Here is a 27,266-nt window from a genome sequence, read left to right on the forward strand (position 1 = left end):
AGGAGAGAAAAGCAGATAACTGGCCAATCCTTTGGGAATAATCTATCATATTCCGTCCCAAGTGGATGTTGTTGTGGATGATCCAGATATTTAACAAACAGAGATCCCCTTCTTAGATAACAGACTGGTGATGACCCTGCCTCAAGAAAGGACAATACCTCCAGCACCCACATATAGTCACCTCCACCCCACCCCCCAGGACATCTCAGAATGCCCTGAGGAACGTCATGGGCAGCCCCGAGGTCCTGCTGCTGGAAAAATGGTGGAGGGCACCAGTTAGTTCCTCCAAGCTCTGAGGGGCATCGAGCTTCTCAGCACCGTTCCAGCTGACCTGCAGCAGGTCGTCCCACAGAACCTTGTCAGCTTCCTCGCTGGACAGCTCCGGAGAGAACAGAGCAGGAATAGACCCTGACTTGGGCCCTGATGCCACCTCAATCTGAGACAAGGGATCGTCGTCAGTTAGCAGCACAAGGAGCTGCTGGTGGAGCCCGTGCCATTTTTCCAGCGAGTAGAAGAAATGGGAGCCGCGGTCAAGATCGCAATGGAACTGGACTCACGATCACATGTACACAGTCCAGGACGCAAAGGGATCCAGACCCTGGGACGCAGCCTTCTGCTCTTCATGCACTGTCCCATAAAGCCAGGTCCACGTCAGGCTAACCGCAACATAACTCTGGATCAAGCACCTCCTTCTCCAACTCCATGATCCTGGATTTCCACCTTTTCATCGACACCCATATGTACCCCTGACAGAAGACATGGATGTGAGTCTTGCTGACATCCCTCATGGAGGGGAAACTCCCCGTGCTTCCCTCTGTGGGATATAGGTGAATTAATGTTATTTCTGCAACTATAAGTTCTGTTACAGAGTAAATGAATTCACATTAGTTTGGAATAAATGCTGATAAAGAAAGGATTTGCCTAGCGGTGACCTGCAGTAGGATGACGTCAAACAACCTTATGGGGGCCAGAGATAGGCATTTATCATGGACAAGGCCGGATAAACAGAAGTTGTGGGATCAGTCTTAAGGAAATGAGTGACGTAAGCGGAGGAGGGGGCAAACAGTGAAATAAGAAAAAAAAATGGGGATTCAAATTGTATAAATTTCGAGAGTTTGTTGGATTTGGTGTGTATTTGTCATTGCCTTACTGGCATTAGACATTGCACCCACTTGCAAGTGTACAAATAAACGACACTACTGTTTCAGATTTTTGTCTCGGACTGAAATTATTGAAGTGAGCGAGCTTTGTTTCTCACAATTGGGGGCTGTCCGGGATTTTCTTCCATCGCCAGGGGGAGTGGCTGGCCTTGGACACTGGGAAAACGCGTCCCGTTCCCCATTGAGGAGCGGTCTCATGTCCCGGTTTGGGTGACTGGTGTGAATCCTACAAGAGAGACATCTGAATCAGACAGTGAGAGGAGGTTGATAGACAACACGGCAAAAAGGGCCAGGCAACTCTGTGCACAGATCAAGATAAGAAAATTGACTTTTAAGTATTGCCTTGGTGGCCGGGATTGAGTTTTAGTAGTTAATAAGGGACTAACGAAGGAACTCATTATGGATTGTGCTGTGGGTCAGGAAAAAGCCTCCGGGACAACAAAGTAAGAAAAAGGCAATGGAAATCGAGGCGGGGTCCCTTACAACATACCTCCAGAAAGTCCTTTGGGCAGGATGTTGTGGAATTGGCAAAATAATATTTGTACAAGGGAGAAAGATGATTAAATATTGTTGCTTTGTGAGGACTAAGGAATCCATTCTTCGTCCCGCTGTCTTCTAGCCAAAGTACAGATCGGACGAAGACTGGGTTTGTACATATCTGAATTTATATGTCAATGTGAGCGAGAGAGAGAATGAAAAGAGCTGTACAGCTGGTAGGAAGTTTAACCCTTTGTGATTTGGATTGAGTGAACATTTGTTTGTTGGTGATTGAATGTTTGTGTTTTATTCCCTGGAGCTTGAGTTCCAGGACTGTTTTGGATCTGATTTTTATTATGGAAACTTAACATGATTTCTTTTAAGGTTCAGGATTCTATCGAGAATATGAAGAAAAAAAGAATGATAACTCCTTTTTACAGATCATGACTGCCTTACTATCAGTTTCTAACTAATTTCTTTTATCTTTACATAAAAGCGATTTATGGAGGACAGTTGAAGTTTCAGTTCAACATTAGATTGTAGTAAAAACAAAATTCTATGGTTAATATCTGTGACCTTGGATTCAGCCATTGTTCATGCATTAGAAGTTTTTTTTAAAACTTGAATAGACAAATTCTTTTATGGCAGCTCTGATTATTTTACGACTTATAGTATTGTAATTGAGCAATGATTGGTCAGAACTATTTAAAAAAACTAATTTTGGATTTAACTTAAAGGACTAAAACTGGGTAATTACAGTGAATTTTAAAATTGGGAACTGTATGCATTTTGCATTTTAAATATTAAATACTGAAGAAATGAACGTAAATATATAAATATATTTATAAGTTAGGAATAGGCTTTAAAGGTTAGTCAAGCATGAATTGATGAATTGGTGTTTGAAGTTATGGGGAGCAAGAAATATTGCAATATTTCTTTAAAGAAAAAGGGTAAGAACGTAACGACTTATCCCCTTCGGGAGGTATCCATAGGGGACAAAGAGATTGGGTTTGTAAGTGCCCCTCTCACCAGTGGGGAGGTCAGAACATTTAAAAAGGAAATGAAGGTCCTGGTTGAGGATCCGGTGGGTTGTCTGAACAAATTGATCAATTTCTGGGGCCCAGTCTGTATACCTGGGCTGAGTTAATGTTTATTTTGAATATACTATTTACTGGGGAAAAAAGGGGACTTATATGAGGAGCTGCCATTATAATATGGGACAGGGAACACCCGATTGGAGATGGGGATGCTGGACAGGGAGAGGTGAAGTTTCCCCTCAGAGATCCCCAGTGGGAAAATCAAAACCCGAAGCATAGAGAAGAAATGAGGGAATTGAAAGACCTGATTCTAAAAGGAATAAGAGAGGCAGTTCTGAAGTCACAGAATTTGACTAAAGCCTTTGAAGTTAGACAGGAGAAAGATGAGACTCCCTCAGCTTTCTTGCTAAGATTAAGGGACTCAATGCGGAAATATTCTGGAATGAACCCTAAGGACCCAGTGGCACAGGGTCTTTTGAAAGTACATTTTGTGACAAAAGCATGGCCAGACATACAGAGAAAGATACAGAAGATAGAAGGGTGGAGTGAAAAACTATTAGATGAATTGTTAAGAGAGGCACAGAAAGTGTTTGTAAGGAGGGAGGATGAGAGACAAAAACAGTAGGCGAAAATGATGGTAGCTACGGTTGATGAGGTAGTTAAGAAAAGAATGGAATAATTAGTGAGCAACCGGAGCGGCGGGTGGCAGCATGTAGGACAGAGAGGAAAGGGGAGAGGGAGAGGACAAGGGGGAGCATTTGATAGAGGGTTCGAGCGACAGGGGCAGAGATGGAAGCCTCCACAGGCGGGATGCAATTATTGCGGAAAGATAGGGCATTTTAAGCGGGAGTGTCCTGATATACACAGGGAAGAAAGGGCAATTCCGCTTATGAATTTTGATGAAGAATAGGGGTATCAGGGGTTCCTGCCCTCGGGGGCCCACCAGGAACCCTTGATAAACTTGAAGGTGGGACCCTGTAGGGAAGAGGTAGTCTTCCTAGTAGATACGGGGGCAGCACGGTCATTGCTGAATTTTAAACCAAAGAAAGTAGAAATGTTAACACGATCAATTACTGTTTCGGGGGTGAAAGGGGAAGGATTTACTGTTCCACTATTTGAACCTATGATGATAGAAGGTTTTAAAGGTAGGGTTACAGGGGAACTGCTGTATATCTCTGATATAGGAAGTAACTTACTGGGGAGAGACTTAATTATCCTCTTAGGACTGGAGATTGGAATTCAGGAAAGAGAATTAGTTGTACAACTGGCGATGTTGACAGAGGATGCAGAGAGAGAGATAGACCCTATTGTATGGGATAGAGAAGGGAATCGTGGAAAACTACAGATCCCTCCCCTTTTAATAAATTTAAAACAGAAAGGGGACGTTGTCTGTGAACGACAATATCCCATTTCCATAGAAGGTAAACGAGGACTGCAGCCAGTAATTGCAGGACTGATAAGAGATGGACTGTTGGAACAATGTATGTCTCCTTATAATACCCCAATTCTACCAGTGTGGAAATCTGATGGAACTTATCGATTAGTGCAGGATTTGAGAACATTAAATCGAATAGTACAGATCAGGCATCCAGTGGTACCAAACCCCTATATGTTGTCAAGTAAGATCCCTCATGATTACAGATGGTTTAGTGTGATAGATTTAAAGGATGCCTTTTGGGCTTTCCCTTGGCTGAGGAAAGATTTGGGACTATCCCCCTATGAAATCTTATTTGGATTACCCTATCTGGGAACGAATGGAGAATTGCCAATTCCTGAAACTAAAGATTTGTTTTTAAAGAAGTATATACTGGGCTTGTCCTCCTCTTTGTCTTTCCTCAGGAAACAGGGTTCATTGGCACAGACTCCACCCCTTGAATTCACTGTTCACCCCATCCGGCTGGGTGATTGGGTCTTAGTAAAATCATGGACAGAGACTAAGTTGCAGCTGGACTGGGAAGGGCCGTACCAGGCTCTTTTGACTACCGAAACGGCAATAAGGACGGCGGAAAAAGGCTGGACTCATTACACTCGGATCAAAGGGCCTGTGGACCCTCCAGTTGAGGAAGAAGTCTGGACAGCCGAATCAACGCATGACCCGCTAAAACTCAAACTAAAGAGACTTTGAGTAACTGATTATACAGTGGCGGTGCGAGCGCGGGATTATTTCTCTAAGATTGTATATTAAGTCTTTTTGTGCTTCAGCATGATGTTTAGAATATTGGGAATGTTTAGAGTTATGATGCTAGCCCTCTTGGTATTGGGATTTGTCAAATATCATTTTCATATATATTATTAACGGTTCCTGAGTCTGATAATCCACAAGTAATAGACACTGATGCATGCAGCTTAGTAAATTGTGGGGATGTAAATAATCGAAGACAGTACCGCAGCTCAGAGATACATCTTAAGTCATATGGGGATGGTACCTGGTATAATGGTCTCGTCACAGTACACCGGGCCCTCTTCTGACCAGCTCACGATTGTCCCGATGAAAAGTGTGACCCAATATACCTAACAATAAGGAAAACCACATGGCCCGAAGCAATTTGCGGGGGGGGGGGGGGCGGAACCTATGAGATACAATTAAATGAAAGCAAATGGGAAGGATTTCATGGGCTTTTGTTTTCGAATTAGTGTAGGACAGGGAAAACGGGTAGAATTACTGGGTAATGAGATACAACCCTTCACCCCTCCCGATGATCCAAAAGTAGTAAAAATTATAGAGGTAAAGGACTTGAAACAGACTATCGAAATAGAAACTGGGTACGGGGATGCAAATGCCTGGGTTGAATGGGTAAAGTATACTGTAAAAAGTCTGAACAAGAGCAATTGCTATGGATGTGCCTCCGGTAGGCCAGTGGCCCAGGTGGTTCCCTTTCCGTTCGGGTGGAAGCGAGACAGGAAGGGCATGAAATGTATGATAGCCCTGTACCAGGATGAGACTGCATGGAATGATAGGAATTGTACCTCCCTATCTCTGATGTTCCCTCCCTTGGAGAAGAAAGAAGCAAAAGTTCCCCCCACATTTTCCGCCACAGTTGGAAATCACACGTCGTGTGTGCGCAGGCGAGGTACAAGTTGGTCGAGAGATTTGGGGGAGCTGAAATTACGTACAGAGATTAAGAATGTTACCGAAACGGAGAAGGGAGGGAACTACTCAGCACTAAAGGTTCCCCGAGCGGATCTGTGGTGGTACTGTGGAGGCAAAATATTGAGACCCACCCTACCTACGGATTGGAGAGGGATATGTGCAATTGTACAATTGGCAATTCCATTTCCCTTGGCATTTGAGAAGGAAATGATCGTAGGGAAAAAGGGAAGGGGTAAGAGATTACTGTTAGATACTTCTTTTGATGACAGGATTCCCGAGGGGAGTGCCTGATGAATTCAAGGCTCGTAACCAGATTGCAGCAGGCTTTGAGTGAGCTCTCTTTTCGTGGGTAACAGTTAATAAAAATGTAGATTGGATAAATTATATTTTCTATAACCAACAGCGATTTATAAATTATACAAGAGATGCGGTTAAAGGAGTATCAGAACAGCTTGATACAACATTAGGATGGCATGGGAAAACAGAATAGCCCTTGATATGATTTTAGCAGAAAAAGGGTGTGTGTGTGATGTTAGGAGGAAGCTGTTGTACCTTTATTCCTAATAATACTGCGCCTGATGGTTCAATTACTCGGGCCTTATGGGGATTGACTACTTTAGCAGAGGAACTGGCTGAGAATTCAGGAGTAGACAAATCTCTCACGGGATGGCTTGAATCCTGGTTTGGAAAATGGAAGGGGGTGGTGGTTTCTATCCTTACTTCTCTGATAGTAATAGTGGGGGTATTGGTGGCGATTGGCTGTTGTATCATACCCTGTATACGAGGGCTCACCCAAAGACTGATTGAAACAGCCTTGATGAAACAGATGCCCCTAAAAGGGAATCAGGCAGAGGAATTTTATCGGCTAAATAATGAGGAGATGAGTGAAACCAAGATAGATGAAATCTCTGAAATGATGCTTGCGAATTTTGGGAACGATGTTTAAAGAAACAAAAAGAGACAAAAATGCAGAAGATAACAAATGGTAATTAAAAAGAAAAAGGGGAAATTGTGGGATATAGGTGAATTAATGTTATTTCTACACTTATAAGTTCTGATGTAGAATAAATTAATTCACATTAGTTTGAAATTGTTTCGGCCGAGAGCTGAATTAGCAAGAATGAGGAAGTATATAATCCGTTAAAAAAAAAATGGTATGTTAGCATGAGACGTGATTACAAAACAATGGTAGAAATGCAGGCACTAGATAAAATGCTGTAAAGATAGGCCTGTATAAACAGTAGGTTTTCCACTTGTATGGGGACACAGGAACAAACCTTAATTAAAGAGGTCATAAAGGTCAGAGTGGCCTCCGGAGTGGAATAAATGCTGATAAAGAAAGGATTTGCCTAGCGGTGACCTGCAGTAGGATGACGTCAAACAACCTTATGGGGGCCAGAGATAGGCATTTGTCACGGACAAGGCCGGATAAACAGAAGTTGTGGGATCAGTCTTAAGGAAATGAGTGACGTAAGCGGAGGAGGGGGCAAACAATGAAATAAGAAAAAAAATGGGGATTCAAATTGTATAACTTGCGAGAGTTTGTTGGATTTGGTGTGTATTTGTCATTGCCTTACCTGGCATTAGACATTGCACCCACTTGCAAGTGTACAAATAAACGACACTACTGTTTCAGATTTTTGTCTCGGACTGAAATTATTGAAGTGAGCGAGCTTTGTTTCTCACAACTCTCTGGCCAGTCCTGAAGTAGTGAAGCAAGTCCCAGAACAGCTTGTCCTCCAACAGCAGGGCGTTGAAGTATCAATACCCGACTCGCCCTGGCACGGAACGGACCTAGCTCCACTCACACCAGGTTGTCATCGAACATCAGCTCCTGACACATCGAGGCCTTCAGAACATAGAAGATGTACGCCTTGAAAATGTAAAGACGGCCAGTCCTGGACACTCCAACCCCAGGCCTCACAAATTTGATGGCAATGGAATCAGGGTGGACATTTCACCAGGCATCTACCAACCCTCTCAATTTATCCACTGATGCTGAGCTCTTCTGGGTATCTCCACAGCCCCTCCTCCTGAGATTGCAATTTAAATGTCCACTGAGAAGGATGGGCTCCCCCTCACCGATGGAGGGAAGAAGACGAGATGCTTCCTTGTCCTAGATGCTAATGCACCATCTAAGGTGCAGATACCTTCACGAAGTGAATCATTGAGCCTCTGAAATGAACTGTGAGTTGTAGCAGATAGCTGGGTCTCACTGATGCTCAAGATCTCCAGCTGAGAAAACAGGCTAACAAGATAGCCAGCCCTCCAGAATTGGAGGCCAGCGACTCAGGAAGACACCTCCCTGCCACTCCAGGAGCCATGTAGCATTGTCTTCTGATACAGTAGGATTTCTTGCCGGAGGCTCACTGTGTAGATTCATTCCCTGAGGAGCAAAAGATATGATATCTGCACTGGCCTTCCTGCTGCCTTTGAATTGAGGCTCGCTATGAATGTGTCATCAGCAACAACCAAAAGACTGAGTGGAGGAGGGACTCTTTTCCCCCTCCACACACAGAGGACACTGCAAATGGAGGCACCATCTGCTCACTCAAAGCTTCATCATTGGCCGCTTGGGTGTTGGCAGTGGTCTTCAAGGCAGGCCAGTTCCTCCTTCTTGCAGGCATGACACCGCACAGCCTTTACTGACCAGACTGCCTGGTAAGCAAAGATCTCCTTTACACCAAGCAGTACTGACACCATACCTGACATCATCTCCCCGAGCTGGTGAAGGTGCGATGGAAGTAAATCAAATGGAACAAAGGGCAGGATGTTCATCAAAATGATCCTCTGGGAAATTAACTCGAGAGGGTCAACAACAATAACATCCTAGCGACAGTAATGCCCTTCTCCAGGGCGAGTTGCACCACCTGCTCAGTCTTCAGGAAGAACACTGCCTTCCCATACATCTTTGATGTAGTGACAATGGTGTGGATCCAGACTAGCCCCACCAAGGCCGCTGACCGGTCTTAATGGTCATGTTAGGGTGAATGTAACATTTCGTCCCGAGCTGGTTTGTTTAATAAGGCAAGGGTGACGATGCCCCGGGAGGGGCTGGTGGTAGAAGTGGAAGATGCATCCACCCCCAGTAGGAATGACTGGGCCCCACCCTGGGTGCTGTTTTACAGAGTCCTGTGATCGCCATCGTCCCTCCCAAACCAAGACCAACACCTCCCCTCACTCAAATAGTCAGTAAAGGAAACTGAGAGAGTCCTGTTAGGCTTGATCTGCCAGTCCAGTCACCCAGGCAACCATGCCCTGACCTGCTACCCAAACCACAGGTGCAAAGCAATTGTTCCCCAGTGCCCAGAGCAATAGTCACTGGCAGCAAATAGGTTATAGTCACAAAGCAGGAGAAATAAGGAGATGGTCCAGGCTCCAAATAGTTCCAAGCCCCAGACTCCAAAATACACCCACTCATTGTAAATGTTCAGCATCCCCAAGAAATTAGTGTCCAGGCCAGAATCCCCAAGGGTCTAGGCCTCAACCTACTCCAGCTGCTGTCAGTTGCAACAATTCAGCATCTACTTTCCAAGTACAGCAGCAGCAGAGTGCAGAATCCCAACATACTGCTCTCTATTGGAGAACAATCCTCCGCCATCACTCTGTCCCCTGACATTAAGCCAGTTTTGTATCCAAGTAGCAAGACCACTCTGAATCCCATGTGATCTAACTTCACTAATTAGACTACTGTGTAGAACCTGGTCAAAGACTATACTAAAGTCCAAGTAAACACCATCTACTGCTCTGCCCTCATCTACCTTTTAGATAAGAACAAAGAACAAAGAAAATTTACAGCCCAGGAACAGGCCCTTCGGACCTCCAAGCCTGAGCCAATCCAAATGTACTGTTTAAACCTGTCGCCCAATTCCTAAGCATCTGTATCTCTCTGCTCCCCACCTACTCATGCATCTGTCCAGACGCATCTGAAAAGAATCTATCGTGCCTGTCTCTTCGACCTCTGCTGGCAATGCGTTCCAGGCACCTCTGTGTGAAGTGCTTGCCACGTGTATCCCCCTTAAACCTTCCACCACTCACCTTGAAAGCGTGACCTCTCGTTATTGAATCCTTCACTCTGGAAATAGCTTGTCTCTATCCACCCTGTCTGTATCCTTCATGACTTTGTAAACATTAATCAGGTCCCCCCTCAATCTCCCTTTTTCTAATGAAAATAAACCTAACCTACTCAACCTCGCTTCAAAGCTAGCACCTTCCATACCAGGCAACATCCTCGTAAACCTTCTCTGCACACTGTCCAAAGTGTCCACATCCTTTTAGTAATGTGGCTACCAGAACTAGCACAGTATTCTAAATGCGGCCGAACGAATCTCTTGTACAATTTTAACATGACTTGCCAGCTCTGATACTCAATACCGTGTCCAATGAAGGCAAGCATACTATATGCCTTCTTGACCACTCTATCCACCTGTGCAGCAACCTTCAGGGTACAATGGACCTGACCTCCTAGATCTCTCTGCCCATCAACTTATCCCCAAGGCTCTTCCATTCACTGTATAATTCGCTCTGGAATTAGACTTGCCTAATGCATCACCTCACATTTTTCTGGATTGAACTCCATCTGACACCTTTCCACCCAACTCTCCAGTCTATCTATATCCTCCTGTATTCTCTGACAGTCTCTTATGCTTTCTGCTACTCCACCAATCTTCGTGTCATCTGCAAACTTGCTGATCATACCAACAGTGCCCTCTTTCAGATCATTTATGTATATTACAAACAACAGTGGCCCCAACACTGACCCCTGTGGAATACTACTGGTTACCTTTCTCCATTTCGAGAAACTCCCTTGAACTACGACTCTCTGTCTCCTGTTGCTCAACCAGCTCTTTATCCACTGAGCTAGAACACCCTGCACACCATGTGACTTCACTTTCTCCTTTAGTTTCCAATGGGGAACCTTGTCAAACACCTTACTAAAGTCTATGTATATGACATCAACAGCTTCATCTAACAACTTGGTCACATCCTCGAAGAACTCTATTAAGTTGGTAAGGCACGATCTCTCCCGCATAAAACCACGGTGCCTTTCACTGATTTGTCCATTCTTTGCTAAATATAAATAGATCCTATTCCTCAGTACCTTCTTCAAAAAGCTCAATTACATTTCAAGGCACAATTTCCTCATAGAAAATGATACTAACTATCACTGAATCAAATTCTGCCTCCATAAATATCCAAAAGTCTTAGCTTTTAAGCTCACCTCCAACAATTTAACCACAACAGATGTCAGTCTCACAGGTTCAATATGGAGAGAAAATGAGGTCTGCAGATGCTGGAGATCAGAGATGGTAATGTGTTGCTGGAGAAGCGCAGCAGGTCAGGCAGCATTTAGGGAACAGGAGAATCGACGTTTCGGGCATTAGCCCTTCTTCAGGAATAATTCCTGAAGAAGGGCTAATGCCCGAAACGTCGATTCTCCTGTTCCCTAGATGCTGCCTGACCTGCTGCGCTTCTCCAGCAACACATTTCCATCACAGGTTCAATAGTTCTGCTTACAACCCTGCTGAAACAAAGGCACAATATTAGACACTGTCCAGTCATCAGGCACCTCACTTATAGCTATAGATGATGAAAACATTTTGCAAGGGGCCCCGTAATTCCATCCCTTACTGTGCATATCTGAGAGGGATGCATTAGTCCAGGTCCCAGAGATTAATCCATCTTTATATTCCCTAAAACCTCCAGAACATCTTCTTCTGTGATGTGAACTGTTTTTAAAACATTAATATTTATTATTACATCAAAGGAAGAGGCTAACTAAAATATCAGATATCATTTTATGACAGTGAATTCAGAGAAATTTAGAACCCAGCAAAGGAGGACCAAGAAACTGCTCGGGAAATCAAAAGGAGAACGTGAATGCAAACAAGAAACAAACAAATGGAAAAAAGCTTCTTTCGATATTTGATAGCTAAGTTCGGTACCCATAGGGAGGGCCTCAACCGGGACCTTGGGTTCATGTCACATTACAGGTGATCACCATTGCACTATACACACACACTCTCACATACACACGGACACAGGTACACACAGAGACCCACACACACCCTTATAGACACACACACTCCCACACTCACACATGCACCCTCTCACAGACTTAAGACACTCTGCACTCACTACACACATACACACACACACACACACACACACACACACACTTTCTCACACTCACAACCCCCAACCCAGACAGACCCACACACACACAGAAAGACAAAGACCCAAATGGACACATATGTTTTGTGGGGTGAATTTGTACTTGCAGAGTTACATTGCACTTTGCTCAAAAACTGCATACATTCATGTAGAACTCTGAGCTCAAAAACGGCATGATTTATGCAAAACTCTGATATATCACACTTTTTAGATTAGAATCAATCTAAACATCAGGTCATGGACAGAGAACACAGGGGGCTAACACCGTCAACATATTGTCTAGCTATCACCATTGTTAACAGCTAACCCGAGAATGCAACTTAAACAAATGGTTTTGTGATTTACACATGAAAGCAGTGAAACGATTACTGTATTTTAACAGATGAAAGGCTTAACAGACAATCAATTTTTCAATGTATAATTTCAGTTACAACACACTGCAAATTTTTGCTACAAATTCTGTGTTACGATCGAGCCCTCCACTACCACCTGATGATGGAGCGTCGCTCCGAAAGCTAGTGTGCTTCCAATTAAACCTGTTGGACTATAACCTGGTGTTGTGTGATTTTTAACTTTGTAGCTACTGAATACAGGAAACATGTAAAGGTATTGCTGTCAGCGGCGGTAGGTTGGAAAGGAGAGGATTCCATTAAGAAGGTGTAGATGGTCAGTCTCATTTCGGTACTGTGTGCTCAATATTGCAATCTGTACAGTTCAGTTTGAGAGGGGAACAGACAAACATTTCAAGTAACAGTTTTTGGTTGAAAGAGCAGATGAGGTTATGGAATTATGCCATCTCATGATGACTGGCATAGAAGTGTTGTGAGGATGATAATAAGGTCGAGAGTGATATTTACTTACACAATGTGAGTAGTTTAAATGAGTTTCAGCTGGGCAGCTGCATTCATAACTTCCCATGGTTTTAGTACAGGTTTCACTTATACAGTCACACTGGGGTTTAGCCGGTCTGAGATATCACAGATGGGTTGGTTACAGCTGCGCGCATGGGTTGGATTTTCATCAGATGCCTGTATCAGTAGTAACACTAGGACTGTGAGGAAGATACAAGCTTGCAATGTCCTTTGTCGCCCATGTTGAACGTCCTTCTACCTTTACTGTAGTTTCAGTTGTCAGATGAATTTCATAAGGATCTTTCCAGCAGAGGCCGAATTTTTCATGATTAAAGTCTTTCAGTGGTAGGTAGTCACAAGGGTTAATGTCTTTAAACGTTGGGGCATTTTCTTCATCCTTCCCTGGTGGCTGATAGGCTTCTTTGACCTGTTGATGATAAGACTGCAATGCTTTGGTTAGCTTAATCAGGTATCTGTGCATCTCTTCTGTCATGGCATGCATCAATAAGGTGTTGGGCAGTTAATGGTGCAGACCAGCAAGTCCTCAAAGGTTTTCCAATATATCAGTTCAGCCGCTAAGAATTCGTCTTTTTCTGTATGATGCTTGGCATATTTAAAAGTGTGATTGGGAGTACTTGCAGCTAATTAACACCCGTTTAGAGTCATAGAGATGAACAGCACGGAAACAGACCGTTCGGTCCAACCCATCCATGCCGAACAGATATCCCAGCCCAATCTAGTCCCACCTGCCAGCACCCAGCCCATATCCCTCCAAAACCTTCCTATTCATATATCCATCCAAATGCCTCATAAATGTTGCAATTGTACCAGCCTCCACACATCCTCTGGCAGCTTATTCCATACACCCTCTGCGTGAAAGAGTTGCCCCTTAGGTCTCTTTTATATCTTTCCCCTCTCACCCTAAACCTATGCCCTCTAGTTCTGGATTCCTCGATCCCAAGGAAAATACTTTGTCTATTTGTCCTATCCATGCCCCTCATAATTTTGTAAACCGCTATAAGGTCACCCCTCAGCTTCCGACACTCCAAGGAAAATAGCCCCAGCCTGTTCAGCCTCTCCCTGTAGCTCAGATCCTCCAACCCTGGCAACATCCTTGTAAATCTTTTCTGAACCCTTTCAAGTTTCACTACATCTTTCCGATAGGAAGGAGACCAGAATTGCACGCAATATTCCAACAGTGGCCAATCCAATGTCCTGTACAGCCACAACATGACCTCCCAACTCTTGTACTCAATACTCTGACCAATAAAGGAAAGCATACCAAACGCCGCCTTCACTATCCTATCTACCTGCGACTCCACTTTCAAGGAGCTATGAACCTGCACTCCAAGGTCTCTTTATTCAGCAACACTCCTTCGGACCTTACCATTAAGCGTATAAGTCTTGCTAAGATTTGCTTTCCCAAAATGCAGCACCTCGCATTTATCTGAATTAAACTTCATCTGCCACTTCTCAGCCCATTGGTCCATCTGGACTAGATCTTGTTGTAATCTGAACTAACCCTCTTTGCTGTCCACTACACCTCCAATTTTGGTGTCATCTGCAAACTTACTAACTGTACCTCTTATGCTCGCATCCAAATCATTTATATAAATGACAAAACGTAGAGGGGCCCAGCACCGATCCTTGTGGCACTCCACTGGTCGCAGGTCTCCAGTATGAAAAACAACCCCCCACCACCACCCTCTGTCTTCTACCTTTGAGCGAGTTCTGTATGCAAGTGGCTAGGTCTCCCTGTATTCCATGAGATCTAACCTTGCTAATCAGTCTCCCATGGGGAACCTTGTCGAACTCCTTACTGAAGTCCATATGGATCACATCTACTGCTCTGCCCTCATCAATCTTCTCTGTTACTTCTAAAAAAAACTCAATCCAGTTTGTGAGACATGATGTCCCATGCACAAAGCCATGTTGACTATCCCGAATCAGTCCTTGCCTTTCCAAATACATGTACATCCTGTCCCTCAAGATTCCCTCCAACAAGTTGCCCACCACCGAGGTCAGGCTCACCGGTCTATAGTTCCGTGGCTTATCTTTACCACCCTTCTTAAACAGTGGCACCACGTTTGCCAAACTCCAGTCTTCCGCCACCTCAAATGTGACTATCGATGATACAAATATCTCAGCAAAAGGTCCATCAATCACTTCTCTAGCTTCCCAGATTTCTCGGGTACACCTGATCAGGTCCTGGGGGTTTATCCACTTTTAACTGTTTCAAGACATCCAGCACTTCCTCCTCTGTAATATGGACATTTTGAAAGATGTCACCATCTATTTCCCGACAGTTTCTATCTTCCATATCCTCTTCCACAGTAAATACTGATGCAAAATATTCATTTAGTATCTCCCCCATTTTCTGTGGCTCCACACAGAGGCCGCCTTGCTGATCTTTGAGGGGCCCTATTCGCTCCCTACTTACCCTTTTGTCCTTAATGTATTTGTAAAAACCCTTTGGATTCTCCTTAATTCTATTTGCCAAAGCCATCTAATGTCCCCATTTTGCCTTCCTGATTTGCCTCTTAAGTATAGTCCTACTTTCTTTATACTCTTCCAAGGATTCACTCGATCTCTTCTGTCTATACCTGACATATGGCTCCTTCTTTTTTCTTAACCAAACCCTCAATTTCGTTAGTCATCCAGCATTCCCTATACCTACCAGCCTTCCCTTCCACCCTGACAGGAATATACTTTCCCTGGATTCTTGTTATCTCATTTCTGAAGGCTTCCCATTTCCAGCCATACCTTTACATGCGAACATCTGCCTCCAATCAGCTTCCTTCTACCAATTTTCTTACCTGACCTTTTAAGGTACCATTGGCTCTTTCTACAATTCCCGCTGCTTGGGGGTGGTTGGCACAATGGAACTTTTTGTTCATATTCAAACTCTTACACAGAGCCTTGGCTAGCCCCACACAGAAGTGGGGGCCATTGTTGGAAGAGACTGTTACTGGTATTCCAAATCTGGGTATGTTTTCCCTTAGTAGAATTTTACAAGTAGTTGTTGCTGTGCAGTCAGTACAGGGATAAGCTTCAATCCATTTACTAAATACATTGGTTATCACTGAGCAATATTTATAACAATGACATCTCGGTAACTCTACAAAATCTAACTGGATAGTATCAAAAGGTGCACTTGGCAAGGGAGTTTCATCTGGTGGACGCTTTACTCCTTTCCCGGGATTATGCTTTTAACAAATTAGGCAATTTGCAGCTGCTTGTTTTGCTTTTTCTTGCAGGTGAGGATGTCACCAAATTTGGAGAATTCTGTCCACCATTCCTTCCTTACCTATATTCTTGCGTGTATGAACATTATCAACTAGAATAGGCAAAGTCGTGTTGGGCAGACATGTCTGTCCTACCGGCATAACCCAAAGCTTATTGTAACATAACAACCATGGTCTATCCATCTTTGTTTCTTCTCATCGGAGGTGTCCCCCGATGGGTCCGTATTTGCTCTCGGTCAGGCATGGTCAGGGTGTCAGAAGAGGTTCCCTATTCGTCATTTGAGTAACCACGTCTTTTTGCTCAAAAGCTGCTTTCTTTGCCGCTTAGCAGAGTTGTTGCTTTGGGTGACATCGGCAGCATCAGAGGAGTGGTGAAGAAGGCGTATGGTATGCTTTCCTTTATTGGTCACAGTTTTGAGTACAGGAGTTGGGAGGTCATATTGTGGCTGTACAGGACATTGGTTAGGCCATTTTTGGAATATTGCATGCAATTCTGTTCTCCTTCCTATTGGAAGGATGTAGAAAGGGTTCAGAAAACATTTACAAGGATGTTACCAGTGCTGGAGGATTTGAGCTACAGGGAGAGGCTGAATAGGCTGGGGCTATTTTCCCTGGAGTGTCGGAGGTTGAGGGGTGACCTTATAGAGCTGTATAAAATTATGAAGGGCATGGATAGGATAAATAGACAAAGTCTTTTCCCTGGGAGTCCAGAACTAGAGGGCATAGGCTTAGGGTGAGAGGGGAAAGATATAAAAGAGACCTAAGGGCAACCTTTTCATGCAGAGGGTGGTACGTGTATGGAATGAGCTGCCAAAGGATGTGATGGAGGCTGGTACAATTGCAACACTTAAAAGGCATCTGGATGAGTATATGAATAGGAAGGGTTTAGAGGGATATGGACCAGGTGCAAGAAGTGAGACTGGATTGGGTTGGAATGTCTGTTTGGCATGGACGAGTTGGATCGAAGGGTCTGTTTCCCTGTTGTACTCTCTATAACTTTATGAGTGAACAAAATATTTGATAATTGCTGAGAGGGAAGTTGAATAGCACTGAGGAGATTAGCAACACAGGCAGCATTGAGGATAGGAGTTCCTGATGAGGCAAGGAAGCCGCGCTGCTGCTAGAGTTGACCAAAATCATGGGCACATCCAAAGCATAGTGGGAATCAGTCTAGGTATTAGCTGTCTTTCCTTTAGTAAGTGTACAGGCATGGGTGAAAGCAAGGAGTTCAGCTTGTTAGGTGGAACAGGGTGGGTCGACAGAATGAGCTTCGATTGTTTAGGACAAAGCGACGATCGCATTTCCTGACATGCGTTTGTCCTTTGGAGAAGTAGAAGAAGAACCATCGACATAAAGTGTAAGGTCAAGATTAACAAGAGCCTAATCTGTAACGTCAGGACATGGTTTACTAACAAGTTCATTTATGAGAACACTATCATTGGGAGGATCAGGCAGTTCAACAGGTTCCTCCTGCAGGAATGTACTGGGATAAATTTTGGAGCAATCTCTAAAGGAGAGAAGTGGATTCTGAAGTATTGAAATCTCATAGCGACAGAATCGAGCCACAGTGAGGTGTACAGACTTCTACATTTTGATGTGAAGTTATATTACGTGCAGCCACTACCATAGTATGAATGGCGGGGAGAATTTGGGTGCAGTTTTAAAATAATCGTGTAGCAGCCATATGTACTTACATCGTGAATGAATTAAATGTGGTCCCAGTAGAATGCCACAGGCTGTCTGTAAATACTAATTAGGAGGCAGAGTTGTAATTGCCAACCTGTACTGTGGCCTAATCCTTCTAATCACAATTTTAAATTGCATTAGTTTGTATCTAACTTGCACTTCTGGTTGGTTTAAAGTTGAACTAAAATACTTTTTTTTTAAAAAGTAGCAACGTTTTGGTTCTTTCAGCAGTACGTTGTTTTCTTTCTGGTTAAAGAATATGAACTGGTTTTAAAAGCAGCAGTAAGATTTGATCAGAATCAGTGGCCTTATGTTCACTTATCAGTGCAATTGTAACACTCCTAAAACACACAGGGACAAATGATTCATTGGGGGAAGGGCATGAGCCTTGGTATGTTGGTCTTCAGAGTGGGGGTGGGGTGTGGTGTTCAGGCGACTTTTTTTTATGAGAGTGTTCATCTTGGTCGGACTGTGGGTGAGGTTTGAGGAGGTCCCCGGTGGGCAATCAGAGGAGATCAGCTGACTGGACTGGAGGCATAAAATATTTCCTCCTCTGAATCTGAGTCCCATCACTCATCCGCGGATGGATCAGGATTTTTTTGTAATGGGTCTTTGGGAGAGGTGGGGTATAAGGAACAGTCTTTGTCGTCCGTTTAGTCCTGCGTGGCTGCAGCTGCAATCTGTTGTTTATTCAGCGTTTCCCTTTTCTTTGGGCCCCTGACATTTCAGTTTCGACTGTGATTCTTTGATTAACCTTTTTATTATGTTTTTATTTTCTCCCTCGGCAATTCCAATTCTGCTTCTAAATCATGTGCTTCATATGTACATTTTAGTTCTGTCCAATTTAGTTCAGATCCTTACTCAGTTAATGGACTAATTCCCCTTTTAATAAAGTTTGGTCTCCATGATGATTGCATGGACTTTTCCCATTTTTCCTGAGCTATCTTTTTCCACACTGATATAGCTTCTTTCTGCTTAGTTCCCTTTCTTTCTACCCCAAATCTATTCTGTTGAGCAGCTGTGGTCGATATTCTCCTGAATTGTTTCTCATATATAGGATACAGACTTATTATTTTTGTTAGGGCACATTTGTTTTCCATCTTACCTAGGGTTGCACCATATTTATCTTATTTACTTTAAACCTTCACAAAACTACTGATCTACAGGGGACTCGAACCCCAATTACTACAGGGGTCTCTAACCCCACAAAACACAGCGGCCTCTAACCCCATAATTTTCTGCTTCGAGTTAAACGATCTCATTTAGGGTTCAGTCAGGGTACCGTGAGAGTGAAATGGGGGAAGCAGCACACAAAGAGCAATCAAGATATAATCTTACCTTGTGAGCCCGACCCTTGGGTAAAGCTCCACTTTTCCAGTTTCAAACGTGTCGCTTGTTGGAACTCTGATCGCAGCACCAAATTGATAAAGTACAGATTGTGGACTCAACCTATAAGCCTCTCTTGTTTTGTCCCAGAGATCATACTTTTTGGAAGTCTGGAATTAAAAAAAACCTCTTTCAGGCAGTTTAGTTTAATTTTAGTCATCCCTTTTAATTACGATTACAATATAACACTGATATCTATAAGCCAGGCTAATTAGGTTCTAATAACTACGGTTCTAATAACTCAGCTCCTCTACAGCCCTAGCAGGCTACGCTGCTGTACTGTCACAAACAGGCTTCCTTTATTCAAACCAAGTTTACAAAAATACTGCATGTTCTTAACTAGAAAGATAACAGTGAAGGACAATAATTCAGGAGAGAATTTAATTGATACCGAGTTTCATTTAGAGGTCAGAATCAAACACTGTTCGTAATTTCCCAAGGGAACTGCCATGAATGTTATCACTCTGTGTCCTGCTTACACAGATTCACTGATGCCAAGATAAATATTCTTAATTGCTTTACCTTCCCTGCCTGTCTATTTTCAAGTGTGCAGCAAATGTGTTCTATAATTCAACATTACCTTTTAGTCGAAATGTTTACGGACAAGTATTAAGGCTACAGACTTTCTCAAAAGGAGAGGGTAGATCCTGTAACATGGTTCCCTGAGCAGACTGTCAAAAGTAACTTGACAAAATGCCTCATCACCAGAACTTTCCAACAAACACCAAGGCATTGCTTGGCTGGTGTTGGGAAGGGCACTACCTGCGAGACCCTTTTGTCTTCCTAGACTGCGTGTGTGTGTCATCACACTCTGCCCTTGAAGCTGCTGCAGACTGAGTAAAGACTGTGTCACATCCTCTTCTGGAATGTACCTTTGCAAAGGAAGTCTGCAGAAAGATGCAGTGGTTTTTGTTGAGGTTCATCCCTAGCAACTCCGTGAAGCAGAACTCTACGTTCTAGGATTCTGTGATACACGCTTAGACAAACATTGGCTGTGCCTGGAGGACCATCAACATGGCCAAAGATGCTCTTTGTTCTGCCCAAAACTTGTTGGTCTTACAAAACAAGGAGGTGACCCCCATCGAGTGTTCCAGACTGGCACGTTCCAAGGTCCAGGACTACGTGCTGAGGGATGCACTAAAGCTGGGGACAGCTGCTATCAAGACACATTGGGGAAGGACCACTGTTTGAGGTCTTTCTGCTGAAGGCAAGTGGAGGTCCATTAAGTTATTGGACCCTTTGGGTACCTCAAAAATAGAAATAATCTTATACAAGTAAGAGATGCCTTTTGTTTGTTTATTGGATAGAGTCCAACTTCAATGTTTGTCTTGTTTTCTTTACTTGCTATTGTAAAGAATCAAACTTCTTTAGTAACTATGGATATCTATATATTTTTCATGAATAAATTGTATTTTTGAAATAAAAAGAATCCTTCCTTAGATACGGGACCCAAAACTGCTCACAATATTCCAAATACCTTATACTGCCTGAGCAACACATCCCTATTCTCACCTTCTCAAACAAGCCCTAACATTGCATTTACTTTCCTAACTGCTAACTGAAGCTACATTTTAACATGAAGAGAATCCTGACCACGGACTAACAAGTCCCTTTGTGCTTCAGGTCTGGCAGTATCTGCCCTGAGAGAGATAAAGCTGAGACAACGTTTGGGGTCCGGGGGCGGCCGTCATTCGGAAGATCGCGCTTTGGGACTTGATGCGAGACTTGATTTCACCTCCCTGCCTGTGGGAAGGAGTACTTTTCATTCTAAAACGTATTATTTTGTTTGGCGACACCGAAGTCGGCCCTTTTGTGTTTCTGTTTTCTCTCCTGAAAGAGTTGTTTCTCTTTAAAGAGTTTATCTTCTGAAGCAGCTGCTAACGGTCACTCGGGGCACGAGGCGGCCGTTAACCGCCAGCTCGCGCGCGGCGGGGGCGGGGGAGGGGGCGGGGCCTGGAGCTAAAATGGCGGCGGTCCCACCCAGAAAGGAAAAGGGTCAGAGGGAGAGCGGGCTGTGTCAATAAAGTCCCTGTTCCTGAAGGTAACGATGGTGGTTATTGGTGGATGGAGGAAGAGTGGACTGTGTCAGTAAAGTCCTGTTCCTGAAGGTAATGATGGTGGACATTGGGGGCTGAGGGTGAGAGGATTGAGCCTGGTCCCCTCCCCACAGTGAGACATCTTGCCGGTAAGCGGGACCGGGTGACCGTTACCAATTTTATTTTATATTCCACCCCCTCCCCCCCCTCACTTAGCTTCAAGGGGTTTTATTTACACTGGAGGATATTATCTGATGGTGGGGAGCTGATGCTGGTGAAGGAAGAGGGATGGCTGACCACCGCGACAGCGAGGACCACACCGTTTTATTTTGCCGCTGGGACACGCTCCAGATGCAGGAGGATGCCCGGGGACTGAGGAAAGAAAGAGAACTTGGAGATGGGAAGAGTTGGTAGGGTTTGGGACTCTGTACCTCAAACTGCAGTCTATACCAATTCAATTGTTAAATTTTATATTTGACATAAGCAATGATTTTTATTAATCGGTGTATGGGGTCAAGGCAGACAAATGGAGTGAGGCCACAGATCAACCCCGATCTTATTGAGGGATTGGAACAGGATCTAGGGGCTGAATGGCCTCTTCCTTTTCCTGTAAAACTTGTTTACAAATTTACCAGAGCTCTTCAGTAAAATTGGAAGGTGATAAATTCATAAAGATGGATAATCTCGTCCCCTGGGGCAGCACAGTGGCTCAGTGGTTAGCACTGCTGCATGACAGCACCAGGGCCCGAGGTTCGATTCCAGCCTCGGGTGACTGTCTGTGTGGAGTTTGCACATTCTCTCTGTATCTGCGTGGGTTTCCTCCGGGTGCTCCAGTTTCCTCCCACAGTCCAAAGATGAGCGGGTCAGGTGGATTGGCCAGGCTAAAGTGCCCATAATATTAGGTGTATTAGTTAGAGGGAAATGGGTCTGGGTGGGTTACTTCTCGGAGGGTCAGTGTGGACTGGTTGGGCAAAAGGGCCTGTTTCCGCACTGTAGGGGAATCTAATCTAAGACAGGGTTCACTCTGCTGAAACTGCTGGGATAGGACTGTGCATTTCCCATCTAATAGTTACTGTGTCACTGACCCCACTGTGTCAGTATCATTGACTCCAAGGAGAGCAGACTGATATGTTGTCCCTTTAAGGACTATGTGTTCTGTTTCTCTTGATGAGGGATGGTATCAACCTGGTGCCAAGGTGTATGTTCCATGGAAAGCAGAGTAAATAGCTTTGGGTTTTCTTAAATTAAGACCAAAGCAGCATGAGGAAGTGGAGTCTGGCTCTCACCGATCCAGGGGCGCAGTGCTGCTTTCAGTTACTGAAGTTGCATTATTTGGTATTGAAGCTATTAGTCACAGCTGTCACCTCTCTCTGCTGTAGGAAAAATGCTTGAACTCTCTCTCTGCTGTGAGATTGCTTGTTTGTTTTGGTGTTCCCATCTTTTGGATTGGAAGATTGAGGGAAATCTGTTTTGCTGAATTTGCCTTTACTGTGGGTCTGTTTATAGGGTGTGGCTGTATTGGAACAGTTGATGGGTAGAATTAAATAATATATTATTTTGTTCTGTATTCCAACAGGTTCAAGTTGTGTTTTTTTTTTCATTGTTTGCATTTTAATTGTGGTGTAAGAATTTAGTGTGTTTTGTGTAAAGCTCAACATTCTGACCAATCGAATTCCATCCAGAACAGAACACTCTAGAACTGTCCATGATGCTACCAGCGATGTCTAAGGTTCGACATGACCGTTCTCAAACTCACTTGAAATATTGGCCAACAGAGTTCTGTACATTGTAGAAGGGATGTGAGTGCATTGGAGAGGGAGCAGAGGAGATTGACCAGGACGTTCCCTGGGCTTGGAGAGTTTTCGTTCTGAAGAGAGTTTGGACTGACTGGGATGGAGAGGCGATGGAGAGGAGACAGGACTGAGATGTATAAAACTATGATGGGCGTAGGGTATACAGGAAGAGAACCTTTCCTATGGATGGAGGGATTAAGGGCCGGGGCATAGATTTAAGTGAAGGAAATTGAACCCTTTAGTTGAAGGAGGAGTAGCGTGTCAACAACTAAATGGCTGGAGAATAAGAGAAAGAGCTGGAAAGCGCAGCCTAAATGAATGGTAGAGGTGTGAACCCTGAAGACAATTCGGAATTATATGAATGATATTTTGAAATGCCACAGTGGACAAGGCTGCAGACTGATGCAGACAGTGAAGCAAGAGGATATGACAGACAAGGAGTGAAACCCACATCCCTCTGTATAGTGGGCCCAGACCCATACCCTCCCTGGCCTCACCCCTCCATCCCCCTTCAAACTGCTCCATCATCAGTCAGCTGTTTTGGGTTTCTAGACTGAGCATGCCCAGTACACTGTAGGGAACAAAGAATGAGATTCACCCCCATTTGCTGCCGTCCAGATCGTGTGTGTCTCAGAGTCAGCTCTGAAACATCTCCAGGGCAGTCTCAATCTGTATCTGTGTGTCTCTGACTCCGTGTCATTGAGCATCACCCGTACACACTAATGTCTATGTCTAGAACTGCTTTGTATATTCTGGAATATGAACACATTGTACCCTGAGAAAGGTGAGGGTTTCGGTTCTCCCTGGCTTACTCCCTGTTTGATCGCAGTGAGGCCACTTGAACTGGACAGGTCAAAGTGTGACCTTACAGAACAAGTGTGACCTCACCGTGTACATCACAGAGAGAGTTCAGACATCACAACTGGTTTGTGAACAGGCTTCAACTGAGACACAAGGAAACACAGGGAAGGCTAGGACATTGCACTGACTGTGTCTCGGGCTGATCTGTCTGGGAGTGAATATGATCAGAGAGATCATCAAAACATCTGGACTTTACAAAGAGAAAACAAAGCTTTCAAAACACCATCAGCAATCTGATCAGGCAGAAGATGGGGAGGTTTGAAAGGTTAGTGTAAAATTCTTCGTCTTGCACTGACGGAGGGATTTGGGAGTAATTATAGAGTCATAGAGTTATAGAGATGTACAGCATGGAAACAGACCCTTCAGTCCAACCTGTCCACACCAACCAGATATCCCAACCCAATCTAGTTCCCCCATGCCAGCACCCGGCCCATATCCCTCCAAACCCTTCCTATTCATATACCCATCTAAATGCCTCTTAAATGTTGCAATTGTACCAGCCACCACCACATCCTCTGGTAGCTCATTCCAAACATGTACCACCCTCTGCGTGAAAAAGTTGCCCCCTAAGTCTCTTTTATATCGTTCCCCTCTCGCCCTAAACCTATGCTCTCTAGTTCTGGACTCCCCGATCCCAGGGAAAAGACATTGTCTATTTATCCTATCCATGCCCCTCATAATTTTATAGACCTCTATAAGGTCACCCCTCAGCCTCCGATGCTCCAGGGAAAACAGCCACAGCCTGTTCAGCCTCTCCCTATAGCTCAGATCCTCCAACCCTGGCAACATTCTTGTAAATTCTTTCTGAACCCTTTCAAGTTTCACAACATCTTTACGATAGGAAGGAGACCAGAAGTGCACACAACATTCCAACAGTGGCCTATCCAATGTCCTGCACAGTCACAACATGACCTCCGAACTCTTGTACTGAATATTCTGACCAACAAAGGAAAGCACACCGAACGCCTTCTTCACTGTCCTATCTACCCGGGACTCCACTTTCAAGGCGCTATGAACCTGCACTCCAAGGTCTCTTTGTTCAGCAACACTTCCCAGGTCCTTACCATTAAGTGTTTATTTCCTGCTAGGATTTGCTTTCCCAAAATGCAACACCTCACATTTATCTGAATTAAACTGCATCTGCCACTTCTCAGCCCATTGGCCCATCTGGTCCAGATCCTGTTGTAATCTGAGGTAACCCTCTTCGCTGTCCACTACACCTCCAATTTTGGTGTCATCTGTCAACTTACTAACTGTACCTCTTATGCTCGCATCCAAGTCATTTATGTAAATGATAAAAAGTAGAGGGCCCAGCACAGATCCTTGTGGCACACCACTGGTCGCAGGCCTCCAGTCTGAAAAACAACCCTCCACCACCACCCTCTATCTTCTACCTTTGAGCGAGTTCTGTAACCAAGTGGCTAGTTCTCCCTGTATTCCATGAGATCTAACGTTGCTAATCAATCTCCCATGGGGAACCTTGTCGAACGCCTTGCTGAAGTCCATATAGATCACGTCTACTGCTCTGCCCTCATCAATCTTCTTTGTTACTTCTTCAAAAATCTCAATCAAGTTTGTGAGACATGATTTGCCATGTTGGCTATCCCTAATCAGTCCTTGCCTTTCCAAATACATGTACATCCTGTCCCTCCAGATTCCCTCCAACAACTTGCCCACCACTGAGGTCAGGTCCATTGGTCTATCGTTCCCTGGCTTGTCTTTACTGCCCTTCTTTCCGGCACCGCATCTGTGACTATTGATGATACAAATATCTCAGCAAGAGCCCAGTAATCACTTCTCAAGCTTCCCAAAAAGTTCTCGGGTACACCTGGAGATTTACTCTCCTTTAATCATTTCAAGACATCCAGCACTTCCTCCTCTGTAATCTGGGCATTTTTCAAGATGTCATCATCTATTTCCTTACAGTCTATATCTTCAATATCCTTTTCCACAGTACATACTGATGCAAAATATTAATTTAGTATCTCCCCCACTTCCTGTGGTTCCACACAAAGGCCGCCTTGCGGTTATTTCAGGAGCCCTATTCTCTCCCTAGTAACCCTTTTGTCCTTAATGTATTTGTAAAAACCCTATTGGGGAATAATGCTCTGGAGATTTATTCTGAGAAAGATTGGGGCTTATTGAAACCGGTGAGATACACAGAACTGATTCTTAATGAGGGACAGAAACTGTCTCAAATGTCACTCTTTTCCTCGGACCTTGGCCAATACCTATGTTCATCCTTTTGAAAAGGGTGGTAAAAATCGTTCAGTAGAGAACTGTCTGCCAACAATTTGAGGAGAACCCAGAGACAATGCATGTCACTTGGAGGAAGAAGGGTCAGAAACTGAGTTGGAGAGGGATTAATTGAAGTGGAGCTCCCTGTGAGAGATTAGTGTGGGAGATGAGTCTGATGGTGAAGATTAGAGGGGAGGGCATTGTGGAGTGATAATGCCCTGCTTCACATCATCATTGCCCTCAATTCCACCAACATTACCAAGGGTGCCAATCTCAAGAACTTGTGGAGATGCTAACCATTCTCAGTATGGGGCCATAGCACTCAATATTCCTCATTAGCTTTTAAAAAATATCTTTCCTCTCAATCTTGAGATTTGTTATTTACTTGGATGGAGGTAACCGTGGATTTGAAAATCCGCACGCTCTCTTGTAACTCATCCTGCAGACATGATTTGGAGGTCCCCGTGTGGGACTGGAGTGGACAAAATTAAAAACCACACAACACCAGTTTATATCCAACAGGTTTATTTGGAAGCACTAGCTTTCGAAGCACTGCTCCTTCATGAAGTGGTTGTGATAAAGGAGCAACATTTCGAAAGCTGGTGCTTCCAAATAAATCTGTTGGACTATAACCTGGTCTTGTGATTTTTATCTTCTTCCTGCAGACACAGTTCACAGTCATGAAAGGGGAGATTACAGCAGCATTTACATGGAGAATGATGTCATTCCAGTTTGAGGAAAACTCCTCCCCCTTTATTCAGTGTAGTTTCGCTACCACGAATTGCTGAATGTGGTAATATCCAGGATGAACGAGAATGTGTGTTTGTGGGATTGATTCAGACACTTTTTTTTATCTCATGATGTTCACTCTCTGCTGGAATGAACACCCAGCGTGCTGCCATTCCTGTGACATTCTGTGAGGCCCTGACCTTTCAGTGGTCACCATAACGACTGACATCTGACGACTTCATTCATTTTCACCAGTCAAATGCTTACACTGTGCACTCGATGTATCCTGCTCTGATTGCCATTCAGTCAGACCCAGGGTCAACCATGGAATGTTCTTACCTTCTTTCTGTAAAATAAGAAATATTGAAGCTCACCTGTGTCTTCCTCTTTTCCACAATTTTTATGTTCTATTTCACCATCCAACTTCATTGATGTGCCTCATGAGCTGGATCATCTCGAGCTTCAATTGATTCAGCTTTGATGCTCTGAACCCAGAGCATCG

Source organism: Chiloscyllium plagiosum, unplaced genomic scaffold (genome assembly GCF_037043375.1).
Source record: "Chiloscyllium plagiosum isolate Xiang-an unplaced genomic scaffold, Cpla_swu_hap1 HiC_scaffold_18, whole genome shotgun sequence".
NCBI lineage: Eukaryota > Metazoa > Chordata > Chondrichthyes > Orectolobiformes > Hemiscylliidae > Chiloscyllium > Chiloscyllium plagiosum.